Below are 6,000 nucleotides of genomic sequence, written 5' to 3' on the forward strand. Positions count from 1 at the left end.
GTTCATCCTTCAACTGATCACAAACATCGCACACTGCCTAAATATAGACTATCCTCAGGGGTATACCCCGTTAAGCATAAGTACGTTAGGCATAAAGACGTTAGGCATAAGTACGTTAGGCGTAATGGACGTTAAGCATAACGGACGTTAGGCATAATGTACGTTAGGCATAATGGACGTTAGGCATAATGGACGTTAGGCATAAAATGACCCAAACAACAGCCCATGACATAAAGAAGGCAGAATTATGCCAAACGTTTATTATGCCTAACGTACATTATGCCTAACGTCCGTTATGCCTAACATCCATTATGTCTAACGTACTTATGCCTAACGTCTTTATGCCTAACGTACTTATGCCTAACGTCGTGGACACTATCCTCAGGTAAAATTAGCTTATCGAACCATAAAAACAACAAAAAAGATCCGGTCCGTGCAATCAGTGGATAATGTTTCAATAACTTGGTAGCCAAATGTCAGCAGACGGCGGCGCACGGATCAAGAAAACCAAAGTTGGCTCTATGGGTAAAGACAAATCTGAAAAAACGAAAATTAAAATTTTCAATTCTAATGGAAAATCTTTACTACTGTAAGCTAAAGATACGTAGTGTGTATCAGCGGAGAACAATCTATGCCTGCAAGTGTTGATTTTTGGAGATTTTTATTTCCGCACTTTGCATCACGCTGGGTGAACAGAAGCCATACGAAAGTAAGTTAGAGGTACATCAAACAGCAACACCTAAGAGTCGCTGTTTCGAATATTTTCGAAGAGAAGTGATTACCTCCAATATATGTTTCAAATCAAATCGTTCACATACAGGGTGTTCAATAAGTTCGAATACAAATGTTTGCTCATTGTGTTTGTAAGCCCAATGTACATATTCTGTATTAGTATTGGTGTCAGCGTTAGCGGTATACACCTGGGAGTATACACTAACGGATGTGTGTGGTGTTGACATTCTGTCACTTGTTGTTTGTTTATTACCTGGGAGCTGCGGATAGAGTCAAAACGAGTGCCAAAACATCACCAAGGTAAGCTGTCAAAAAGTATCCATCGCATCGAGAGAGGTTTTGTGCATTTTGAGCGCAGCCGAGAGAGTACACGTATAAATCAACTCATACTAAATATAGCTCATTTTGAACAAATTTCAATTTTCTTGCGTAATTTTAAATATATCTGGGGTAATTTTAAATATAACAGATTCAAAATAAGTGAAGGGTATGAATTAATTTAATATTCGACACGTTAATTTATGCGATGCAGTAAATTGACGAAATCTTTGTAATTAATTCTATTAAGATAAACACAATGAAGATTCAATGTGAGAAAATCGTAACGTGTACATTGAACACCGAGAGGAAATTTACGAGTATCAAGCAAAATATCTTGAAAATTGGATTCGATCGAGTTCCAGATCGAGCAGCTCCCAGTTTATTACGTGCGTTGAAAATGGATTGTGGCATTGTAAATAGCCGTTTTTGAAGGTCAAAATCATTGCGGTGTACTACAAAACTGAGGTTTTGGGGACGATTGATACCCCCAGTAGCCCGGTGGTAAGACGAAGACGAGTCCTACGACGATAACCCTTTATACAAGGAAAATGCGATTTAAGCCTTATATGGGGACCTCCTTAGCCGTGCGGTAAGACGCGCGGCTACAAAGCAAGACCATGCTGAGGGTGGCTGGGTTCGATTCCCGGTGCCGGTCTGGGCAATTTTCGGCTTGGAAATTGTCTCGACTTCCCTGGGCATAAAAGTATCATCTTGTTAGCCTCATGATATACGAATGCAAAAATGGTAAGTTGGCTTAGAAACCTCGCAGTTAATAACTGTGGAAGTGCTTACTGAACACTAAGCTGCGAGGCGGCTCTGTCCCAGTGTGGGGATGTAATGCCAATAAGAAGAAGAAGATGGGGACAATTTCATCGACTTTTTGGACAAAACGCTTCCCGGATTTGAACCCTCTTAACTCTCTTGTTTGGTCCTTCATTATGCTGAAGCTGTACGAATACAAGGTCAGTAACTTGGACCAGTTCAAGACGTAATTCTCAAAATCTGGAACGAAATGCCCATGCAGACCGTACGTGCCGCTTGTGATGGGTTTTAGAAACGTTTGAAGCTTGTGAAGAAGTACAAAATAGAGGTTATTCTAAAAGAAATGTTACAAACGTTCCTTATAAACAATACTTTCAATGAAATGGAACCGGGAAAAGAAATAATTTATTCTCATTTTTTAAACATTTTTGAAAGTGTATTCGAACTTATTGAACACCCAGTAGTGTACGGCCCTTTAGATACGTAAGAGCTGGTTCACGTTGCGTAATCTCCAGCGTTAATTGACTGTTTTGCCTTTCTCTAGTCTAGTCTAGTCTAGTCTACACAAACACAGCCAGTTTGTGGAAGAATCCTGGAAAGTGATAGCTGTAGTCATAGATTCGACTTTTCTTGTCATTATTTATGTTTGAAGCACATCATAAATGTAGTCCAAACATAAAAGCGGCCAGGCCTACTGTGCAGCGTTGTTGAAAAAACCTGTGAGAATCAATACTTAACTTAAGTATACGTAAAGGCTATATGATCACTCCAAAACCAAACTTTCGATAGAAGGCTCGGAGACCCATAGTGTTATATACCAATCGACTCAGCTCGACGAATTGAGGTGATGTCTGTTTGTGTGTATGTATGTATGTGTGTGCGTGTCTATGTGTGTATGTGTACAACATTTTTTAGACACACTTTTAGGAACTTAGCATTGGCCGAATTACTCGCAACAATTTCCATTCGACTGAGAATCCTATCCCATTGTTTCCTTTAGAAAATTGGCCAAATTGAACTATGGGATCAGAAGTTATGGCCAAAATACTATTTTCTTTGCGCAAAACACGCTAAAAAGCACTCACTTATATTTTTAAATATGTTTTTTTGCACGAGAAAGGCACCAACACCGCTAGGTGGATTAATCAGGGATTTTTTTACTAGTTTGTGCCGCAATTCTTAAGTATGTTATTGTTACATTTGATGTAATCTTGGGCCTTCCTTAGCCGTGCGGTCGCACGACTACAAAGCAAGACCATGCTGAAGATGGCTGGGTTCGACTCCCGGTCCAGTCTAGGAAATTTTCGGGTTGGAAATTTTCTCTACTTCTTTGGGCATAAAAGTATCATCGTGATATATCAATGCAAAAAAGATATCTTGGCTTAGAAACATCGCAGTTAACAAATGTGGAAGTGCTGAATGAATATTGTGTGAATAAGCTGCGAGGCGACAATGTCGCAGTCGAGGATGTGATAGTCACAAGGAACAAAAAGAAGAAAATGAAGAATAATAAGAAGAGGAAGAAGAAGAAGAAGATCTTATCATTGACAGTCAGTAGGGGAAGGACATAGGACAAAATGCTTGGGGCGACTCAAGAGTAGAAAATTGTAAAATTTACGGATGAACGGTGTAGGGATATAGGTTTGAGGTCTTTTAGCTACTCATACGGATATTTAACGTCGTAAGCGGTGTAGCCTAGCGTTGAAGTCGAATTATGGTTCGTCTGAGAGATGGCTAAAGCAAGAATGTCATAGATGGCCTGCATCTCTACCAGGCCAAGCCCCTTTTCCCCCAACCAGTCAAAACACCTCTTCATTTAATGAAAGGTTGCTTTTTGGAAGCGTCTATTCCGTGCAATACTAAGCTATGTACGTGATCGATTTCATCATAATTAGTTCCGTACCTACATAGATTGCTTTCGACCAGTTTTTTTTAATAGAGATGTCCGATTAGTGTACATACGTCGTGATGTCGAGCGCGAAAGAAGCCTCTACTTTGGTCCTTATCTCTGAACTATGCTCGCGCAGAAACTTTAGGCACCATGAAAAATAGCCAACGTCAATGTTCATTTTTGACTCATTCATCTCTCAATTCTGAAGAGTACTTTTACAGACTAATGGGAAAAGCTCGTTGTTTGAAATTTGTCCATCATAAACTTCATAAACTAATTGATCGCATTTTATCAGGCACATTATGCCACATTGTGTTGATTGTGAATTAAGTAGGTTGAGAACCCATGGTACAAACATTGATAGAAGCAGCGCATAGTGGACGAGATTGGAATCATTATTAAAGCAATGTTCAAAATCAACATTTCCTTACGGTAGGCTGTTGATCGCGAAAAAAGTAACTTTTCATCCGGAGACGAGCCAGCCTCGGGCTGAAAGTCTCCTTAATAAAGTCAATAAAAAAAAAAAAAAAAAAAAAAAAAACTTTTCATCACGCAGCGAAGGTTCCGCAGGAACCTTCTTACCATAACCTCTGAGCGAAATTTAGCTTTTTTTGTTTTCGACCAAATGGTTTCTATTAGCGTATCATGTTCCTTTACGTATCTTTACAGGGTGGTTCACTTGAATCATTGCAATGTTAACCCATCATGTGTTATTGGTGTAATGTTTTCTGGAACTTACCATTTATGCTGGATTTAAACATGACAGTTGTAGCTCACGAAGTAATTCAGACAGGATGGATCCTGCGTTGATATTCTATAGTGAGATGACAATTCATAATCAAATTGACATTACCAAAAAAACATATACGAAAATACTTTCTAGGCATCAAATTGTTAATATCTGCATCATTTATTCACTTTATTTTTCCCACTAATTCACCTTTGTATTGTGTTTTTGATTTTGATAGCTTCGTATTTCTATTTGTTATTTTTATTTTTTGCTGAGTTTCCTTCGCCTTTGTATAACTTTTTTTTTTGTTATTTATGCCTTAAACTTCCATTCGAATTAGGGTCACATTAAACATGCTATAATAATGCATTCATAGGACATTTCTTTATGTTTATCATATACTCCTCTGTTGCTTGTTGCTTTGGCACACTACATGTCAACACACTCACAATAAAATTTATGATTCGAAAACAAATATGCAAATTTATGTTTCTCCATTTCTTAAAAAAAATCATAAATATTTATATCTTCGTATATTGTTATATATTTCTCACTTATCGATGAAGATTTCTATGGTTCGATCGGAATGCTTAGAAATTTCACTCACTCCGCTAACACGCCTCGAGGGGCCGTCCGAAGTTGATTCGATTGCGGGATAATCGCGTCTCGATCGTGTCGCAGTCGACGGAAAGTTTCACCAAAACGACTATCACGGTTCAATCAGGGCACTACGAACTGGTCACCGATTCACAAAACAAAACATGGGAAATTGCGCTCTCCTAGACGAAATATTGCAACTGCAGAAAGCCACATATACACAACCGTTTCCCTGCAGTGACCACTACGCAAGGGGGGAAGACGAGTTGGGGAAAATCTTGCTACGATTGCACCGCTTTCCTTTCGCCCACTCTTTCCCGGCACTAGCTTCAAACACTGGTTTACTGTTTTTCCCAGAAGCTATCCGAAAAAATTGCGAAAAATAACAGTTACACCAAAAGTAAATCGCATAAGAGTCAACCTCTCACGACCAGCTCTCAATGCAGCCAGAGAAACATCACATACATGTATAGGCCACAGGTGGCCCAAAGAGGGGTCGCTGGGCCGAGAGGAGGGGGCCAGAGCAGTGTCCGTATGGGGCCGTCGTCCCTCTGTACGATTGTTCGTAGTTTGAAAATGCTGTAGCTTGAGCGAGTTTCTTCTGTGAACTGAAAGCGCAGGAATGAAAATATTTTTAAAGCACAGCATTAATGCTTCTCGTTCGTTTGCACGCCTGCCATGAATAGGGAACACGTTTCCAGCCACTACGACCATCACCGTATACCCAACAGGTCGTCGTCGAGAGCAAACTTGACTCGAGCCCGCGACCAGTTGTGTTGGTGATGCTATTAGGTGGAGGCATATCGGAAGGTTTACCCAGCCAGGGTAGTGTGGTGCAAAACAACGCATTCGAATAGGGATTTCGTTGTAGTGGAGATAAATTGGTGCGCGGCCCGATGCGGAATACCAGAATATAGCGACTAAAATTAAAACGCCCCATATAAAATTAAAAAAAATCTATATAACA

The 6,000-nt window shown here is 39.8% G+C and overlaps 1 protein-coding gene across 1 annotated transcript in view; it reads right to left on the bottom strand.

Moving 5' to 3' along the window:
* Window positions 1–5,602, bottom strand: part of LOC134213203 (protein expanded) — a 174,279-nt gene extending 168,677 nt beyond the window's left edge. The window contains exon 1 of the mRNA XM_062691916.1: window positions 4,446–5,602. The gene's annotated coding sequence lies outside the window, so the exon portion shown is untranslated. The remainder of the gene's footprint in view (window positions 1–4,445) is intronic.
* Window positions 5,603–6,000: the final 398 nt, after the last annotated feature.

This window comes from Armigeres subalbatus, chromosome 2 (assembly GCF_024139115.2).
Source record: "Armigeres subalbatus isolate Guangzhou_Male chromosome 2, GZ_Asu_2, whole genome shotgun sequence".
Classification (NCBI taxonomy): Eukaryota; Metazoa; Arthropoda; class Insecta; order Diptera; family Culicidae; genus Armigeres; species Armigeres subalbatus.